We start from the raw sequence: 21,209 nt of genomic DNA, 5'->3' as shown, positions 1-21,209 counted from the left end.
CTGACCATGACGAACCCCTGCTCAGCAAGTCTTACAGGAGAACCTAACAGGACGTGCAGTTTTGTTGGGGTGATATCCCCATGCTGATGGTGGATTTTGAAGACAGACCAAATGGAGGAAGGCACAATGTCACAGGAACTATTCTTTGGCTCTTTGGGTGGGTGGGGTCCTGTGGTTGGTATTACCGATACCCTTTATTACTATTATTACCTGTTTAACTATTACTATTTAAACTGCTACCTGTGAGCAGTCCAGCCAATATGGAGCAGTTCTTTTTTTGCAGGTTATTTTGGTCTTAATTATCTTCTCCTTCATTATCAATTTTTCTTCTCCTCTTTTACCTTCCCATTTTCTTTTTTTTCTTCCTCTTCTTCCTCCTCATCCCCTTATCTTCATCACCTTCTCCATCATGTCCAAATTCTTCTTCCTCCCCACTGACTTCACCTTCGTCGCTCTCCCCCCCATTTACACCTTCTTCTTCCTTTTCATCTTCATGGTTATCAAACTCCTCCTCCTCCTCACCGTCCTCATCCTCCGTGTGTTCTCCTTAGCAGGGCTCTTCTTCATGCTCACCATTCACATGGGCATCTGAACCAGGGCCTTCTTGATTCTCTCGGTCCTAGCCAGGGGAAGACGGTCCTCCCTCGTCATTCAGACTAGTAACCCCACAGTTAAACAGGTTTGGGGTTTTCAGACATTCCCACTTTTTCAAAGGTTCCAAGGTGCTGATATTTTGTAGTAGAATGCGCTGACGTTCGGATGGGTGAGATTTGAAAGGTTTTCTCCTAACACATCCGGACCTCCAAAGATGCTACTGTCACTGAGCTCAAGCTTTTTCAATTTAGGTAGCTGGGGGTGATGTGAAACTGAAATCAAGCTGCATTTATGAAACTGAGCAACTCTAAGTTCACAAATTCAGTGTTGAGCCCGCAATGTTCCCACAATGTTCCCATTATTTGATCTGCAGTTGTCCGGGACAAGTTTTCCAGCAGCTTAGGGTGTCAGACGACTCAGCTCCAGGTTCCTCTCCACATCCATGGTTCCCTCTTCCCCACTCTTCAAACTTCACTTTCCGCTGAAGGGTGGAGGGGTGACAGGCATCTGGACCTGCGCGGGGAGGGCCCTTGGACAGTCCCCAGCGGCAGGCAACGGAGCGGAGCCCCTGAGCTACATGACTCCCGGGAGCGGAGGGAATCCGAGGAGGGAAGAGGGCTGCAGCGCTGCGCTGGTCTCACTACCGCCGCCTCTGGCCGCGGGCCGCATTGCGCTGGGATGTCTGGGGCAGCTCCGCGGGACTTGGCTGGCTGCTGTCTTCCCTTGAATAAAACCTGCCCAATGAGGAAGCAGGGCAAGAAAAAGGACTGCATGGGATCTAAAATCCCTCTGATCTTCAAGAAAGTACTATGATTATGCATTATGATTATGAAATTAGATAGAAAAACTGAGGTGGATGATCATATACCAGGTCTACTCATGATGACAAAAACTTGGCCCTTCTCACCTTCCCAGAGACACAAAGACAATTTTCAGCCTAATGGTGACGTCCATAATTGACTTTAAGGACTTCTCATAAACCCAGATACCTGTCTCCTGCAAAGATTTTGATCAGGTGGGATAACTTTCCTGTTATAACCCACACCATGAGTCTCTCTCTGCTGCTTTCCTTCCACTGAATCGGACACATCATAGCAGTGAGAGCTCTGGAGTCACACTGACGAAAGGGCTAAATAGTAACTCTGCTACTTACTTGCTGTGTGACTTTGGGCAAAGCACTTGATCCCTCTGAGCTCCATTTTCCCCATCTGTACAATTAGGGGATAATACCATGCTTGGTGAGGATTAAACGTGACATAGATGAAGTGCTCTACACAGTACATACTCAACACATGTCAGTTGTTGCTATGTTAGTTTTATTCAAGATCCAACTCAAAACAACACATAACTCTTCCAAAAGCCTCCCAGAACCATATCTAACTACCCCCCACTTCTGCTCCTCACTGTGACTCCTGTGTGAAATCAACAATCCTCAGATGGGTCCTGCCCACCTGGAACCATCATGACCACGTGTCTCAATCAGGGGGTGTATTAGAATCATCGAAATAGCTTTTTTTAAAAAAAATTATATTCTCCTCGGTTTACTTAGACTTAGGGGTGATGTGGGGTGAGAAGAGGGTGAGCAAGTAGATTTTTTTAAATTCCCCATGATTCTTATAGGCACCATTATCTCATCCCCATCTGTGAGGATCTAAATTATCTGCAAGTAACCACTGGATGCCTTGTTTTAAAAAAGTCTGGTTATGTTCAACTATTCTAAAAATGTTTAAGGAAAAGAATATGATGCCTTTAGGAAACATTATAAAAGAAAAGTTTTAGCTGAGAAGCACTTAATGCTCACTGGGTACTTATAATTTAAAAAAATAAAAGAGGGGGTGTAGTTAATTGAAGAAACTAGTAACTTTTGAACTTTTTACTAGTTAAGAAGAAATAATCATAGGCTAGGTTCAGATTTTACAGAGATCAGGAAAAAATTGCAGCCTTGACTTTTTTTTTCTCTTTTCTCACTTGAAAGAAGAAAGATTAAGACATAGTATGTAGAAAAAAAAGATAAATCTAGTCCTTGAAATTAGCAAGGTCAATTTTTTTCATGAAGAGAGATGCCTAAGGGGGGCTGGCCAAATGTCAGGAGGAGGAAACAGAGCCTTTACCAGGGTTTTGAACAGCCAAGACTGAGTGTCTGCCATGACACTTTGGACAAGCCAAAGGCCCTGGGCTTCCTGCCCTGAATCACTAGGGCTACAAGATAGTCAAGGTTACCCTGAGGGGAGAGAGAAAAATAAAAAGTAAGCTAAGCAGAGGTGGATGCATTGAGTTTAGGGAGGAGAAAAACCAATATTCAACTTGTATCGATAACATATATATATATCTTGATAAATTAGTCTAAAAATAGCAATCAGAAATTATTGGATTCTATTCTTCTGTTGACAGTATTGTTGTTAACAGAAAAGGCCCAAGTAATCAATTCCTGCAGATTTCTGATTCAGTTTCACCACACTATTACCACTGAACAGTAGAGTTCATGGTAGCTATCAGGGACTGTAAGAACAGTGCTCATAAAAACATAATCAGACTTGAGATAAGCAGAAAAAAACATCCCCAGAGAATTCTCCTGGAGAGTCAACACTGAGGATAGAAGGAAGTATGTAGGAAGGTGTCCCAGACAATATAAATAACATCTCCAAAGGTGCAGAAGGCAGGGATGAGGATGATGTGGTCTAGGGGAAAGGTGAGGTTATTTAGCTGTGATATTAAGTACATGGACATAAAGTCTGCATTTAACTGATGCCATTTGGGGAAGTGAGCAAAGAAAGCCCTCCTGCACGAGAAGATGCCAAAACGTAGTCTTAAATTATTCTGGTAAATGAGGGAATGAGAGTAAATGGAAAAATCTGGGCAAAGGTAATGGTATGGCCAAACCTGGATGGTTGAGGGAACAAGTCTTGTCTGAGGAACTGCAAGTCTAGCTGGTTCCTATAATTCAAGGTTAGTGGTGGGATGACCCTACGAGAGGAAGTTGGCATGTGACAAGACCCATATCATGAAAGGCATTCTTAGATTTTATTCTATAGGCAGTGGAGCTCCTTATTTTCTCCACTCCTTAGGCCAGCACACACATAGCATCTTCAATTATCCAAGATGCAGAATTTGCTCTGCTCACAGGTTCCAGGAGAAGGGTCAGAGCAGCCCACCAACTGGGTTGCTCATTCTGAGAGCTGGCTTAAGGCCAAGGGAGACACCAATCATCTCAACATTTATGAGTGAGCCACTGGTACCACCATACCTTTCAAACTGCTAATTTGGTCTGCCAAGATGGGGCACCATATTGATACTATAATAGTTCTGATACGAAATGTTGGCTAGCAAAAGTCCTCAAATTGCCATAGTCTCTGTAGCTTTTGAAATAGTTTCCAACTTAATTCAGCACAGAGGGAGGGGTTTCAGAAAGATGTTTGCACTGAGTGAGGTCTACAGTCTACAGATGTAAGTGGAAGACCAGAAATAGACTCTCATCCAGTATATACACAGGGTCAGAGATGCTGAGTCTGTGACAGCCCTCTATTTCTCTTCTAAAGCTTAGATTTCAGCTCCACTCCAAGAGGCTTTTCTGAGCCAACCAAGCCTCTGGATGCCTCCCCAAAACTAAAAGGAGGGAGGCAGAGCCCCTGAGAAGTGCCAGGCTTGGTTGGCTCTGGGAAGGTCACTGTGACATTGCCATCAACAGAAGGAGGAAAAAGGAAGTTCTGAGGGGCCAACAGTTATAGAAAGAGCAGATAAATAGCCTCTACTCTGCCCTGAGAGGCATGATTGAAACCTGAGATGCTCCCCAGTGGGGCTCTCTGGGGTTCTCTGGGGGAGAAAACAGGACAGCCTCCTAGGGGAAGGAGTATTTTACCTCTGACATTTAGAAGTGCCAGCTCATGCTGTTAACAGAAATGGTCCAACTTTCAGTGGATATTTTAATATCAACTAATATCACCTACATTCTCCACTAACAATACATTATTAGCGTGAACCACTCCCTCCCCCTTCTTGCACTAGTGTCGGTCCTGCTCCTCCCTGGTCTCTGGTGACAGCAGAGGGGCTGGGGTGTCAGAATGATAAAAGTGAGCTCCATTTGGCACATGCTTGTTTAAGCAGCAGTGGTATATGCTCTGCTTGCGGAGGAACTGCTGGTCACATGCTCTCTTTGGAACCAAAAAGAGTTCAGCTCTTAATGTGGAAATGAATGGGTTTTCAGATAATCACCTCAGTCTAATGGCCAAACTTGATCTCTTTATTGATTCATTTATTCCACAAACATCTACCGAGCATGTCTCTTGTGTTAGGCATGGTGCTAGTGCTGAGGTACAATGTCTGATGAGACCAACGTCTATATGCATGGACAAATGAGACATGGTGTGGTCAGGTGCAATCTTGATGTGGGGGTAGGGATGGGCAAGCTGTGCAGCATGCCCTGAGAACACTTTTGAAGGATAAACAGAGGTGGGGGTGTGGCAACGGAGTGGGAAAGGAAGACTCCCAAGCCAAAGCAACTGACCCAGCCCTGGGGCATGGGGTATGGATGGGGGGCGGGGCTGGCAGGGAGAGAGGAGGTTGGACAGGTGTGCAGGGGCTGAGCTTGAAGCCCTATGTCAGGCTAAGACACTTGGATTTGCACGAACAAGACATGCTCACCAAAACCCTAGCATGTGCTCTGAACCAGTGGACATTTTCAGAGCTTCATTAAATATAATGAGGGTATGGGCACTGCCCTTTGCTGAAGAATTTACACGTACTTGGTTATTTCCACCACTGAAGTCTTAGTGCTTTGGTTAAATCCTCGCGGAGTGGGGCACCTGGGTGGCTCAGTGGGTTAAGCCTCTGCCTTCAGCTCAGGTCATGATCTCAAGGTCCTGGGATCAAGCCCCGCATCAGGCTCTCTGCTCAGCAGGAAGCCTGCTTCCCCCTTCTCTCTCTGCCTGCCTCTCTGCCTGCTTGTGGTCTCTGTCAAATCAATCAATCAATCAATCAATCAATCCTCGCGGAGTCATGAAGTCACTGCAGATAAATTGGCCAGTCTGTGGAGAACATGGACTGAATGCCTGACTTCCTAACTACCAGCTCTCCTTTGCTTTTTCTTCTCAATCCTATCACTCAGGCTCAACATTTCGGTATCATTTCTGTACATCCTTTCTCGTTTTTGTTACCCCCTTGTCATTTTCCCCCTTCCATTCCTTCTGCTGTTTCTGGTACGCAGAGCAATCCCTTCTCGGAGGACCCGAGCCCTCGTCCTCTCTCCAGTCCCTCCCAAGCCACCTCAAATCTTGCTTTGACACAGCGGCAGCCAAGTTTTGAAGACATTCTTTGGATGGTAGCTATGCCTTGGAACCCCGTTCTTTGCATGCACCCCAGATTTGGGACTGGTTCCACCGACATGCAACCCAGGCCGTCCCATGACCTCTGCCGTTGGAGGGTCCCATGCCTAGGTGAATGCTCTGCTGCCCTGTCTCAAAATTCTTATTGGTTTGTGAACAGAGGGTCTAGCATTTGCCTTTCACACTGGGTGCCACAAATACGTTGTCAATGTTGCCTGCTTCACAGCCCCATCTTTATTCATGGTCTTCTCCCCACAGTAAGGACCTTAACTGCCCACTTCTGCCTGAACCCGACCCCCCTGTCAAGGTCCAGTTCAAATGCCATCAAGTCCTCGTCAGCCCACGCCTAAAGCAGGCTCTCCTCTGGGCTCCGCCCACCCAGCACTTCCCTTTTACTTCTGTTTTAGCATATGTCACATATAACTCATGATGTAGCTGTCTGCAAATGTGCCTCCTTGCCCTCACCACAGGGAAGGCAAGCTTCCCTAAGGATGGGGGTGGCAGGTATATTCTTTCCCATCTGTTGCTCCTCAGTGCCCAGCACAGAGTAAACAGCCAATGCATTATTGATGAAATGAATTTTCCTCTCCAGAATAATCCAGTGATTTCTTGGACACTGGGGCCTCTTCCTTCCATGAGCGGCTCCCAGTCCCACCTGGTTCTATGAGTGGTACCCATAGTAATGTTTGGCCCTCTCAGGAACGATGGTAATGGGAGAATGGGCACCAGGCAGTCACTTACTTGAGGAGAACGAAATGATTCTGTAACTAGTCACACCCATGAAGAGCAGTCTGAGTGAAAAGGAGGGGAAACAAACAAACAAAAAAAAACAAACCCAACTTTGAAAGTTCATAGGCCAGCAACATTTTCCACAAAAGAGACTCGATCCCTGGTTGTGCATAAAACTGTTCCTGAAGTGACTAGTATGCCCAAGTGGCTTCCTGAGGTTGAAGACTTCCACCAAAAGAGCAACCAACGGAACACAGCTCAAATGTGTTCCCCTAAGGACCATGTCGCATTAAGAAAAGGCCCAAATATGACATGCACTCTCTCGACATTTTTCTTACAACACATCTTAATCCAGAATTGTCTTTTTCTTGTTTGAAAGCCTTCCAACACTCTCCTTACTGGAGAACGGAGTCCAAATACCTCAGTAAAAAATAGCTAACATTTATTGAGTGCTTTCTTTATGCCAAGTACTAGCTCAAGAATTTTACAGAGTTTATTTCATTGAATCCTAGCAGACCTAGATAACAGGCACCCTTCAATCCCTATTTTAAATATCTGAGCTCTTCTGGTGCGTGATGAGTTACGGAATTTCATTAAGCTATGAAGATCTTCCACAAGTCAACACTTTCAATCAAAGAATACCAAAAACCGTATTCATTAATATCCCTGTCAGTTGCATCATACAGTCTTTAATATTGGAAACTGTCACATTTGTGATGGCCATTACTGGTTGGCCATAATTCTAATTTTTGCTGGAAAGCTTGAATTTCCTAATTGGCAGCAAATATTGTCAGTCGTTTTCCTTGATGTGATGGGCTCACCCCTGATTTTCATGAAAATGTCTGCCAAATACCCAAGTCTGAAAAGCCATGCTTTGTGTGTCATTTTTTCTTTTGAGTAAAAATGGTGGTGAAACCAGTGAGAAGGAGACCCTATTTCAGTTTGGAATCCAACTGCATAAATAATTTTCATTGGAACAGCCGTATTTCAGTATGCAGAGGTGTTTTATGTATGCTTCCTGTTCTGTCACACAGAATATTAAAATATATACTCAAGGGATAAATTTACCAAATTTAACTATCCTTATCACTTCATCAGGGGCATTTTTCAGTAAAACTGGATTTTTTTTTTTTTTTTAACAAGTGCCCGAAAGTGAAGAATAAAATGACAACTAATACAGTTTGGGACAACAATACTTTTGGACAGCCTGGATTCCTGCTGAGATGCTGGTTATTTACACACCATTGCTTTTGTACCATCAGTGCATATTATAAACACAGTGGAACAGGCAAATAATGTCTTTGCATTATTATGTAACTATTTATAGCCTTGCAACCTCCTTGAGAAGGTCTTGGGAAGCCCCAGAAGGTTCTTTGGGAACCAAAGATCCTGCTTTGAGAACTGTTGCCCTTTACACACCTCTTTAGAGTCAATTTGAAGGTTACTTCCCTGAAGAATCTTACCACTTCCCCTCCTTCTGAGCTACTACTGTAATTTGCACAAACATCTGGCATAGTACTTATAACATTTTATGAGGCATAGTTAATCACATCGTCTTTCTCCCTACAACTGTAAGTTTCTCTAGGCAGAAACTATGTCTTATTTATCTCTGAATACCAAGGCCTTAACAGTGCCAAGCACATAGTAATTGCTTGATAAATGCTGTTCAGTGAATGAAGAACTTTTACAGTAGATTGTGTTTTCTAAAGATGGTTATGACACTATGTCCTATCATACTTGCTCTTCTATATTCTTGCCACATACTCATCCATAGGTTTGTTCCCTCCCCTTTAACCTGGTTGGCTTTTGTGACTGCACCAACCTTTGGAGCACAGTAGAAGAGATGCCATGTGACTTTTAAGGCTAGGTCTTTAAAGGGCCATGCATTTCTGCCTTCATATCTGGGGACAGTCCCACTGGCAACCAGCCATTATAAGGAGAAATTCCAAACAGTCTTGGAGAGGCCTACATGGAAAACAAACTGGGTTCCTGGCTCAAAGCCAAAGATGGGTTCCTAGCGTCCATCCAGGAAACCAGTTTGCTACCCATGTGAGTGAATCTTCCTTAAAAAGGATCATCCAGTGTCCAGTGGAACTGAGCCTACTGACCATATGTGGGACAGAAAAGAGCCACCATGATGAACAACTGACCAGCTACAGATTTTTGAGCTAAATTAAAAAAAAAATGCTACTGCTTTAAATCACTACATTTTGGGGTAAACTGTTATTTTTTTAAAAACAATTTTATTTATTTATTTGACAGAGAGGGAACACAAGCAGGGGGAGAGGGAGACAAAGAAGCAGGCTTCCCGCTGAGTGGGGAGCCTGGTGTGGGGCTTGATCCCAGGACCCTGGGATCATGACCTTAGCCGAAGGAAGACCCATAATGACTAAGCCACCCAGGTGCTCCTGGGGTAATCTGTTATGCAGCAACAGATATCCCATACACCTGATATGTGAATTATACTCCTTACCAAACTGTCAGGTCAGAGAAGACAGTAACTATGACATACTTATTCCAGTGTTCCCGCCCACATCCAGCACAGGGCTGTGCACATTGTGGGGGCTCAAAATGTGTGTGTGGACCTGACGTCAGCACTTGTTTCAGTCTATGCAGGACATGGTTAGATTATTACCATACCTGTTAGGGAATGACATGAAACCCTAGTCTCTCTATTTCCCACCCCATGAATTAGACTACAGAAGGATTTTAAACAGGCATTACCAATGTCTTCCTACCTACCTCCTGGCCAGCTCAGATGAGAAGTACGAGGTAGCCAGTTGGGAAGTCAGATGAGGGAGGCCAGAGAAGACAAGGCAGATGGAGACAATGCTGGCATGTATTTACTTTTATAACTTGCTATTTTTGTGATTGGTTCCATTTGTAAGCAAACTTGTTTATTTGTGGCTTAACACTATAAGTTAAATTAAGAAAGCAAAAACTGTAGTATATATTTTTAGCTCTAATTTAAAACTGTAAAAGCAATTTCACGGGACTTGTTTGTTTTAAGACAAGATGTACTTCAACTGAGCCCATCGGTAGAAGTGAACTGGATAATGGCAGTGGAAATGATTCCAAAGAAATGGAGACCAAGGAGTTCATGTTAGTTTTGTTTGGAAGTACCATTCCTCATCTACTAAGTTTGGGTTTGTAGACATGTTTAAGGGTGGCATGCTAAACCCAAAAGTGTGTTATTGACAGAGATGTTCGCAGTAATGATACCTCCAAAACTTCTTGGGCAACATTTACTTACACAAGGTTAAAAAAAAAAAATGCTCAAAACCAAAAGAATTTTTTGAAATGAGAGGATTGCATTAGAAAGCCACAGAAGCAAAGGTTCAAAATTTTACCTATTAATGCTTTGCTGGCTTCTAATAAAATAGCACTTTGGGTTGCTAAGACAACACACACACACACACACTCTCTCTCTCTCTCTCAATAAAATCTGCAGCAGAAGTATTTGCTTAGAAATGTTGGGTGAATTTGTGGCAAAGAAGATAGCTCCAGAACCTCTTTCAGATATTACAGAGTAACTCAGCAGGCTAAAGATCAACTCTTAAACCAAATAAAGCAAGCAGAGGATCTCTCATTGCAACTTGACAAATGCACCAATACCACTAAGATGGCAATCTTTCAGTACATATATGATTCGAACATGATGGTGATATGAAGGAAAAATCCTTTTTTTCCCATGCTCATTGCCAAAAGAGACAATTAGCTCTCAAATGTATAAAGCCAGGAAGAATTACATTGTCAACAGATGGGGCTTGGAGTTTAAGTTTTGTGTAGAGGATGTTCTGATCGCACAGCTGCAGAGATGAGAAAACATTCTGAAATTACACAGATTAATAAACTTGCACCAGAATGTAAATTAACTCATTGCTGCCTTTGTTGAGAAAGACTTGCTTCAAAAGGAAGTCAGCTCAATGAAACACTGTATTTAGTGATACAGTAAATATTGTAAATTCATAAAGGTAAATGAATTAAATTCATGCTTACTCTGAATAAATGGTTGAGAAGGAAGCCAATAATAAACAACAGTATTACAGGTTGACGTTTGATGGTTATCAAGAAGAGTACTGTCAAGCATGTCTTAAGTACAGGAGAAATTCTTAGTGTTTTGCCAGCTTCGTCCCAACTTTACAAAGATGTAAATTAGACATCCAAGCTTGTTTCTTTGTCTGTCCTTGTTATTTCAATGATCCTAATACTTCTATGTAAAGGAGGAACATTTTTTTCAATGACAGAGAGGACTGAGGACCAAAACAAAAGCTAGACACCTAAAAGAACAGCCTCCACAGCTGACGACATGTTCCAGATTTAACAAGTATCACTGAAGGATGTGATGATGTTGATTTAACATATCTGAAAAAAGTTATCACCAAATATTTTCTGAATTTGAGAAAATGTTTTGAATTTTTTTTAAGCTTATGCATAGACCATCCTATGGATTCACTTTTTTTCATCAAAAGATAATTTAAATTTAATTAACATTTTTGGAACTGGCTACTGATGAAGGACTGAAGATGAATTTGGAAACACACCACCACTTGCTTCATTTCAGATAAAAATTACAAATGAATATTCTGAGCGAGGCTAAATTAGCTGGATTCTCTTTTTTTTATTCCTGACATATTTTATCAAACCACCCAGAGAACCTGTATGGTAATCCCACCACTATCAGGAGAAATGCAGGGGCAGATCCTAAATGACCTTGAGTGCCCTTCATAACATACCTAGGAACATAAGCCACATATACTTCCACAAAGGCTTTCCTTTCTTGTCTCTAGACCCTGTAGGAGACTGTTCTATTCCTTCCTGCTGGGAGCAGCTTTATTCCACTCTTGAGTAATAACAATTCTTGTTCATTGTTATTCAGAAACTTATTGCAAATCATTTCTGAAACCCTCTGCTCTTGAACAAAGGGGTTTAGCTGAGGAAGGCTCAGAGGATTAGCTGTCGCTGTCCTAAAAGATGTGGGCTCTACCTGGGAGTGGACCTCTACAGATTTTTGACGTGGACAAGTGGTTCCCAAAACCACATATCAGAAAGGACCATCTACTTACCAACAACCTACTTTAATTCCACATGCTTTTGTTGAATGCCTAAACCATGGCTTTGTGTCCTTGATGCACTCAGTTTGGGCTTCATCATCTATCCCCCAAGAACAGCATTTTTGTCAATCCAATCTAGACTTGATAAATTAGCAAGCAAGAAGCAAGCTCATCTACGCATGGTGTTCATTCAAAGTGTGCATATAGGCGTTTAATAGAAGGAACTGCCTTTTCACTTGTGACTCTGTTTAACCACGACTGTGGAACGACAAAGTACAAGTGTAATAGGAATTTTCTGTATCAATCACCAGTGCGTGCATGTCAAATAAAAAATGTGCACAGTCTTTGTAATTCTTTCCTTTTTCTGTTTGAGTATGTTTACTGAAATAAAAGTTTATGTCTATTAAGTCTAATTTAAAACTTGGGATTTGTACTTTATTCACCTATTTAAGATTTAATTTTTCCGCATTTAATTTATTCTCTTTTGACAGAAGTGTTAGTGTGAGATGGACTGGATATTTTTAGAAATCAAAAACTAGCTCTTTGCCACAGACAGCTTGAGAACTAAGCTAGTGGACTGACAAAAGTGCATATGCTACTATTTTTATTTTTGATTTGTGGAAATTCTCCAACCCCATTATCGGTAGATGTGCTCTGAGCTGTTTTCCACTTGCAGTAAAGGGTTTCTGGGGAGCAACCTCTACCTGTTCCCCTACACCCATCTCCCTATGCTCGTGACATCACAAGGCGGCTCCCCATGGAGTTAGTAAACACTGTCCACAAAGAATAAAGTGAAAATAATAAAGATGCAACCTCACATCAGTGCAACTCATTTTAGACAATAAAACCAACCAGAAGAGAGTCCATTGAAAAGGTCAGACAATGTAGGCATCATGGGATCTTATGCCTCAAGGGAAGAAGGACTTGAAGATTATTGGTTTTTTTTCTTCTCCTTCTTTTGAAAGGGAGCACAGTCACAGAAAGAAGAGAGCTGACAGCCATGAGTTCAGGATTGCAGGAGTTCAGTCGAGAATATCTAAGAAGTATTTTTCCTCTCAACATGAAATTATAATGCAGCAATTCTATAGTCACTCTGAATACACGCAAACTAAAATGACTTATGCTCTGTTCCATTTCCAACTGACGATGTACAGAAAGCAGCATTGCAAAATGTGCCTTTGTGTGCAGAGCCCGGTGAGCAATGACCTCTCCCTCCTGACCACGCTGTGCAGGCACAGAGCCTAGGCAGCCCCTCTGCCAAGTCAGCCCGGGACCTGCAGAGTTGGCACGTGGCAACTCAGAGTCTGGTGGGAAACACATTCACCATCAAAAAGTAAGTCTCTTAAAACTGGAGGGAACATAAATTCAACCTTCTTCCATTTTATAAATGCAATCCCAACCTTTTAGAAATATCAGTTTGCAAAACCCTTCATGACGACATAATCTCTTCTTAAACTTGTAATTTTATCCTGCAACAAACATTCCCAAGTACTACTACTCCCCCAAGGTCTTGGGTAGAGAATCAGGAAGATCAAAGATGAGTATGACGGTCTCTATGCTAACGGCACTTTTGCTATAAAATAAACCGGTCATTACTTCAGTATCTTCTATTTGCACGTTACGGCTCACATCTGAATATCTCAACTGAAATAGGCAGGGAAGAATTATTGCCATTCTCCCAAAGAGGAACTGGAAAGTAGAACTTGTTAAAATTATCTCCTTACATTCATACCACAAGGGTATGATCCAGAACACAGTGATGGCTAAGAGCATGGCTTGGGGATCAGATGTATCTGTGTTAATAAATCAGCTCCAGTGGTTAGCACCTTAGCTAATTATTTTAGACATATGAGCCCACTTCATTTTCTTATCTATAAAATGGAGATATGTAACACCTACCTACCTTAATAGGCTATTGGAGGATTAACTGAAAGTGTTTGTGAAGATGGGAGTTCAGTAAGCGATGGTAGCTATCATTACTATCTTTACTTCATCAAGAGTACTATAGAATGTGGAGAAAGACACAAGCACTCACCATGCAATACAAGGAGAAATAGGCAAAGGATGTAACATAATAAAACAAAAGCAACAGATGAGGCACTGATAAGGACTGCATCTTCAATGTTTCCATAGTAACATCTAGATCTCAGAGCACTTAAGGAATACACTATCATTGTCAGAGTCTCTGGCTACCACACACCTACCCCTCTTGCCAGTAGATTATGAAGTCTAGGTAAGTTTTACTATTTTGCCAAATCCTTACTTATTTACTATAAAAGGACTGACAGATCACAGAGTCAGGGAATGAACACCCCGAGGACACAGCCATGGTGCTCGCCCTTGGGGACCTGCCGTGAAGCAGGCACTCAACAAAGCATGCTGACTTAAAGTAGGTTGTTGATGCTTAGATTGTTCTTTTTGGGACTTTCCAGTTACCTTTCTTCTGTTGATTTCTGATTTAATTCCACTGTGCTCTGACAGCAGACACTGAATGATTTCTATTCTTTTAAATTTGTTTAGGTGGCCCAGAATGTGGTCTATCTTGGTGAATATTCCATGTGAGCTTGAGAAGGCTGTATTCTGCTGTTGCTGGTTGAAGTAGTCTACAGATGTCAATTATATCCAGTTGACTGATGATACTGTTGTGTTCAACTTTGTCTTTACTGATTTTCTGCCTGCTAGATCTGTCCATTTTTGATAGAGGGGTGTTGAATTTGCCAATTATGATAGTGGATTCATATCCTTCTCCTTGCTGTTCTATCAGATTTTGCCTCATATAGTTTTGTGGGGTTTTAAAGATGTTATTTATTTATTTATTAATTTGAGGAAGGGAGGGGCAGAGGGAGAGGGACACGTGACTCTACTGAGCATGGAGCCCGACTCGGAGCTTGATCTTATGATCCAATCCAAATCCGAGAGTCAGACACTCAACCGACTGAACCACCCAGGCATCCCAGCCTCCTATAGTTTGATGCTCTGTTGTTAGACACATATATATTAAGGTCGTTTTATCTTCTTGGAAAATTGACCTCTTTATCATTACTGTAATGCCCAAGACTGTCCTTTCTAGATAGGGGCTTGAAAACTACTCATCTCTGTCAAAGATTCCTGGGGTTCCCCTCCCAGATAGGGTCCCCCTCTTTGAGCACAGTGGCAGTTAATCCTCTTAGATATCCTCAACTAAACACATTATTCAAGAGCAGACCCTTTCACCTGTGCTTTGCAATGACTTTCTGAATAACAATGAATGGAATAACACTACTCTCAGGATGAAGGAAAAGAACATTCTCCTACAGGGTCTGGACGTGGGAAAAGAAGGCCATCATGGAAGTGTGTATAGTTTATGTAACTAGGCATGTTTTGAAAAATGTTCAAGGTCATTTAGGATCTGGCCCCTGCATTTCTCCTTAGGGTGGAGGAACTGAAACACAGGGCTCTCTGGGGAGTCTGATTCTATAAGAACCCTAGTCTAAGAAGAGATGAGCTTTAAGTAGAGGGAAGCTGGGAAGGAAGGACAATTCAGCTCTGGCAGCAAACTGCAGTTCCCACTCAGCAAAACAAAAGGCCTATAATTAACCAGACCCATAGTCCTCCGAAGGCATTCAGTGGATAACTTTGTTACCCAACCAAACATGTCCCAGTGTTAAACTTTTTCTGATGTACAGTACTTTCCTACAGTGGGTTCTGGTAAGAAATATCTCTTTCTTATAAAATTCCTAGGGCTATTGCAATGCTCTTTATGGATTGGTACCCTAAGTGGTTTCATGTAACTATTAATGTTGTCCCCCTAAAATCTGTTTTCAATAGAGCAGCAAGACTGACCTTCTAAAACTTAAGTCAGATCATATTCCTACGATTCTTCATCTTACTCAGACTAAAAGCCAAAGTCCTTATGATGACCCAGAAATCCTGATGATGACATTCTGTCAGTCCCTTCCCATCTCTCCAACCTCATTTCTCTACTCCGGCATCCTTGCTGTTTCCCAAAGACATTGTCCTGCCCTAGGGCCTTTGCAAGGGCTCTTACCCACACAGGAAGGCTCTTTACCAAAATAACTGCTTTGTAAACTCTATTTCTTTAAAGTCTTTGCTCAATGGTACTTCTTCCAAAAGGTTTCTCGAAGAAGGTGTAACATTGCGACCCATGCCTAATGCCTCCCTTTGGTGCTTCCAACTTCCCTTACCAAACTCTATGATCCCCTACCCCTCAACTCCCACAGCAGTCACCGCCTTCTAACAAACACATAAAAGTATTTGGTTTATCAATGAAACACTCATGTGGCCTTTACCATGTGCCAAGGGTTGTTCTAAGCTCTTTAGAAATAACAAATGAATTACTATCATTTCGTATGTATTGAATATTTTCTGACACATCAGTTCCATAAGGACAGGAATGTTTGTTTTATCCACTAATATATCTTCGGTGTCTGGAAAAGTGCCTACCACATCATGGCTACTTTCTATTTGTTAATAAATGAGTAATTCTCCCACTAGTTCTTTTCAGAGAACCATCCTTGAATTTCCTTTAAACACCTCAAGATCTGGAGTTTCTTTCCATTTGTATAGGCTACTCCCACTGCCTGGAATGCTTCCCCCCCACCATCATCTAGGCCACAAATCCCTAGTCATCCTTTAGCGTGATTTAAGCCTCACTGCTCATAAGAACTTCCTCTTGACTATGTACAGACATAGGTAAGAGCTCCTTATTCACTGTAGACACATCAAACTAAGGATACTTTGCCAAAGAAACTCAGTTTTGGCAAATAAATACATCTTTGTTTACTTTGAGGAGACACTTCTTTGAAGAGTCAGGGCACAGAAAAAATACCTGAGCTTTAAGCACAAGGTGAGTTGGAATATGTCATTGATAAAACCCTTGCCTAGAGTATGTTTTAACCCCATCCATTGGATAAGAATAAACCAGGGGCGCCTGGGTGGCTCAGTGGGTTAAAGCCTCTTCCTTTGGCTCAGGTCATGATCCTGGGGTCCTGGAATCAAGCCCCACATCGGGCTCTCTGCTCCCTGGGGAGCCTGCTTCCTCCTCTCTCTCTCTCTGCCTGCCTCTCTGCCTACTTCTGATCTCTGTCAATAAATAAATGAAATCTTAAAAAAAAGAAAGTAAGAAAGAAAGAGTAAACCAGATTCTGTACTGAGTAAGAGAAGAGAAAGAAAAGGGAGGTCAGCTGTTTATGCCATTCACAGCAGCAGATTAAAAGACACTGAAAGACAAATAAGGAAGTTTCCAAAAAAAAGCAGACAATGATTTCTCATTGAGAGTAGGGAAAAATGACAAAGTCAATCCAAAATAATTGAGGTGTTCGGACCGCAATCTGTCTCCAAGACTCTGCCACCTTTCTCGCCTGACCTCTTGGAGAGATGATCCTAATGTATTTGATGTGTCATTTTCCTCCTCTGGTACTCTCAGGCCGTTTGAGAATGTCATTTCAGAACTACAAAGGACCAATAAAACTGCCCAGGCTTGACCAGAGGTGACATTCTTACAAAAGGCAACACCACCAAGCTTTAATTTAAGAATGTGCTCAGGTAATCAACTCCGGTCTTAGATTTCCAGAAGTAATGCTTTGAGTTATCAAAAGTTACTAAAGTTACCAAAAGCTAGTAAAAGCTTTATAAGCCCCCATTAATTATGGTCCCTTAATTTTCTGTACATTCAACCAAGCATCAGAGGAAGCATCACCTGGCCATAAAGATACCCCGCAAACACAGACCCCTCCAAACACACAGATCAACTACTTGCTTTGGGGATTATCCAAAGAAAATATTGTTGCCAACTTTTAACTGATGTTTTCACTCTGCCTAAGTTCAAGTATTTGAATACATAGGACCTTGGATAATTCAAGCCTACACAGGGTTAGAAAACAATGCCTTTTCATTATCCCCATCCATCATCCATCCAAATTTATATTCAGAAAAGATATCTCTGTTTTTGGATTTCTAGAAATAAGTACTTTCCAGGCATAATTTCATTGAGAAATAAGATTTTAATAAACTTTATATATTACCAGCCATCCCAAGAAGGGTTCAAATGAGACTAAGAACAGAGAGAGGGAACTGAGATTAGTCTCAACCAGACCATCAGGTACTTTCTATGACCAAATGAAGGTGTTGGAAAGAGCTCTAACAGATGACTGAGTGGGCTGGGTAGGCTACAGCTCAGGGGCTGACATGGACAGGCAGACAAAGCCCAGCAGCTGGGGAAGCTGTAGAAACCATCCACTCCTCCTTCCTGCTACAGCATCCTTGACAGGGTCACCAAGAGTCAGTATTTCCCTTTTTAACTTTCCACTCTGCTTTTTTGGTTATTGACCTAACTCAAGTGCTGGGAAAATTTTCCTTTCTGTTCTCCATTGGGCATAACCATACCTTCTAGATATATGCAGGATGAACCTATTCTTTCTCTTACACGAAATTCTTTAGGTATTTACAGCAGCACTATCCAATAAAATTTTCTGCAATGAAGGAAATTACTATTTCTGTGCATTGGCCAATACTGTAACTACTAGCCCCATGTGGCTACTGAGCTCTTGATATGTAGAGGTGTAACTGAGGAATGAGTCTTCAAATTTTTACTCAATTTTCATTAATTTAAATTGAAAAAGCTACATGTAGTTAGTAGCTACCATATTGAACAGTGAAGATTTAAAAACATATTTCATGACCTCTTTACCAAAAATCTTCTCTAGGGAAACTGCCCTTGTTTGTTCAATAGTTTCGCAAGCAAAATGGCTTCCAGAACCTTCTCCATGCAGTCAGTCCTCTCTGGATATGTCCGGATTTGCCACAACATATTAAAACAGGGAACTCCTGGTAAGGTCTGCCCAAAAAGACCATGGTCTCTTACCTGGTCCTGCTCAGATGTTCGATAATTCTCTCCTTAAACCTAACTGAGCCTGCAAATTTTTGGCAGGTACTGGACACTCAATAAATATTTAAAGCTCAAATGAATATTCCAGGTATCTTGGTGTAATCTGATGAGCCCATTTTCTCAATTCAGAGTCTTCTCAGATCTACGTTTTTTCCTCCCTCTGTTCTGATTTGTTTTGTTGGCTCTGAGAATTTGTGTCTCTTAATGACATCAGATATTCCTACATTCAAACTGTGTAAAAACACATTGTGTAAAAACTCAACTATAAAGGATAAGTAGGGTTATTTGATCTCCCTCTAGGAGTAGATAACAAAAAGTAATCCTCTGAAAAGATAATAATCACTATCTGGAGGAGAATAACATTTCTAGGTAAGCACTTCCTTTCAGAGATTACAAGTTACATTAATCAAAGTGAGAGAAAGTTCAGTCCTCTCTGCTCGGTAGGGCAGAAGCTTTTCTTCTCAGTCACTCAGCCTTGGACGCCATCCCAGAAGGGGTTACATTCATTTCATTTCATTCCATTCCTTTCAATCCATTCATTAATATGTCTTATATATTACACAGAAAGTCAAATATCAGCAAATTATAGTTGCTGTGTTCTTTAGACAAATCATTCGATGGGAGTTATATTTCTTTAAAAAAAGTTATGTGTAAGTTGAATTTGAGAAAGTTACAGCATTTCACAAATTTCTTTCTTTCTTTCATCCTTTCTTTCTCTTTTAGATTTTATTTATTTATTTGAGAGAGAGAGAGAGAGCACAAATGGGAAGAGCGGCAGAGGGAGAAGCAGGGACCCTGAGATCACGACCTAAGTCGAAGGCAGATCCTTAACACATCAAGCCGCCCAGATGCCCCTCATTTCAGAAATTCTTTATCATCTTTGCAGATTGTTCTTCAAAGAGCCAGCAGATTGCTAAATAACTTGGCTTTAAAGTTTCTCTTCTCCTAACACTAGATTTTTCATGATCTGTATATAATCCCTGGGAAGCACTAAGTGAGGGCTATTTTTAGGAATCTGGGTAAATACACTTACTCACAAAGACCTTTTCCAAAGTGAATAATCACCCTTCACAGAGCTGACAATTACTAAGTATGCTGTGTTTGTAAATCCAACTTTTCAAGTGGGGTACCACCTCACAATTATTTTACTGGACAGAAAGAATTCATTGCAAGGTCACCTTGCAGGGCTGAGAGGGAGCCCCTCCCCTCAGCCCCTGACAGCTTTCTGTACGTGAGTGGTAAAGTCTTCGGAGACAAAAGGGGAGAAATGGCTGGGAATCTTTGAAAGAGCACCTAAAAACTCACACCCATAGAATGCCCTTCACTTCTTCTAATAAAGTTAGTTCTTTACCAAATTTCATGTACACAAATCCTTTTTGTGTGTGCTCAAGAGAAATAAATGACCACATTTTCACATGTAGTCATAAGCAAGTTGGGGTCTCTTTCCTCTCTCAGCCTATCAGTAACCCTGAAAAATCTTTAGGACAGAGTTTAGCCTCTTACTCTGTAAGGCCAAGCAGTAATTTTAACCCAGTTGGTAGGAGCATGAAGGCCATGGAAGATACTCAATTGTGCCAGAACTCCATGAAGTATAATTAAATTTTAACCAGAATAGTAAATGGCACGAATTCAAGGGAAGCATTACCTCCTTAACACTTACCTTTTCAAAGAAATCTTTTATCTAAATGATGATGATATCTGATTTAGGGTCTCTGGAGGCATTCACTGCTAGATGCAAGACTGTCTTCCAGTCAAGGCTGAAGAATGGTATATAAGAACCTGGAAGAGGGGTGTGGGTTGCTCAGTCAGTTAACTGTCTGACTCTTGGTTTTGGCTCAGGTCATGATCTCAGGGTTGTGAGACTGAACCCCTGTCAGGCTCCACACTCAGCATGGAGTCTCCTTGAGATTCTCTCTCCCTCTCTTTCTGCCCCACTTGCTCTCTCTCTCTCTCTCTCAAATAAATAAAATCTAAAAAAAAAAGAAGAAGAAGCTGGGAGAGAGGGAAGGGGGGTAGGCAGAAGATAATCCAAATCCCTCTCTTCTTGGAAGACTCTAGGACTCAAAAAGTGGTGGAGCACTTGAGCTCATAAAAACCAAACTACCAAAAGTATCTGTGAAAGCCACATGTAACTTAAGAGAAACTGAGCAAAGTGTATGGTTAGAGGGAAAATGTTGATGTTCTTAAGTAGTGATTTTCACAGTCCCTTTATTTGGAGGTAGGAATGGGAAGACAAAGAGAGGCACTAAACAAGGCCTCAGGACCCCAAACTGGCTCTGGCTTCAACAAGAGCAGCTCCTTGTAAAAATGTGATTTCTACACTGGGCTTCCATGTAGGCTTTTGTATTTAATAGGATAAGAGAGGGACGCCTGGGTGGCTCAGTTGGTTAAGCAGCTGCCTTCGGCTCAGGTCATGATCCCAGTGTCCTGGGATTGAGTCCCGCATCAGGCACCTTGCTCTGCAGGGAGCTTGCTTCTCCCTCTGCCTCTGCCTGCCATTCTGTCTGCCTGTGCTTGCTCTCTCGCCCTTTCTCTCTGATAAATAAATAAATAAAATCTTGAAAAAAAAAAAAAAAAGGATAAGAGATTTTGAAAGCCCCTGAACTAAATGACCAGCTCCCATAGAAC

The 21,209-nt window shown here is 41.8% G+C and overlaps 1 protein-coding gene and 1 pseudogene across 2 annotated transcripts in view; both read right to left on the bottom strand.

Moving 5' to 3' along the window:
- The window catches only part of KCNH1 (potassium voltage-gated channel subfamily H member 1), a 376,651-nt gene that overhangs the window by 131,097 nt on the left and 224,345 nt on the right, over positions 1 to 21,209 (bottom strand). The window lies entirely within an intron of this gene.
- LOC122918713 lies at positions 296 to 1,038 on the bottom strand (annotated as a pseudogene).

The sequence above is a fragment of the Neovison vison genome, chromosome 10 (assembly GCF_020171115.1).
Source record: "Neovison vison isolate M4711 chromosome 10, ASM_NN_V1, whole genome shotgun sequence".
Classification (NCBI taxonomy): Eukaryota; Metazoa; Chordata; class Mammalia; order Carnivora; family Mustelidae; genus Neogale; species Neogale vison.
The sequence above is the reverse complement of the archived record's forward strand: the minus strand, read 5'-3'. Positions and strand labels throughout refer to the sequence as shown.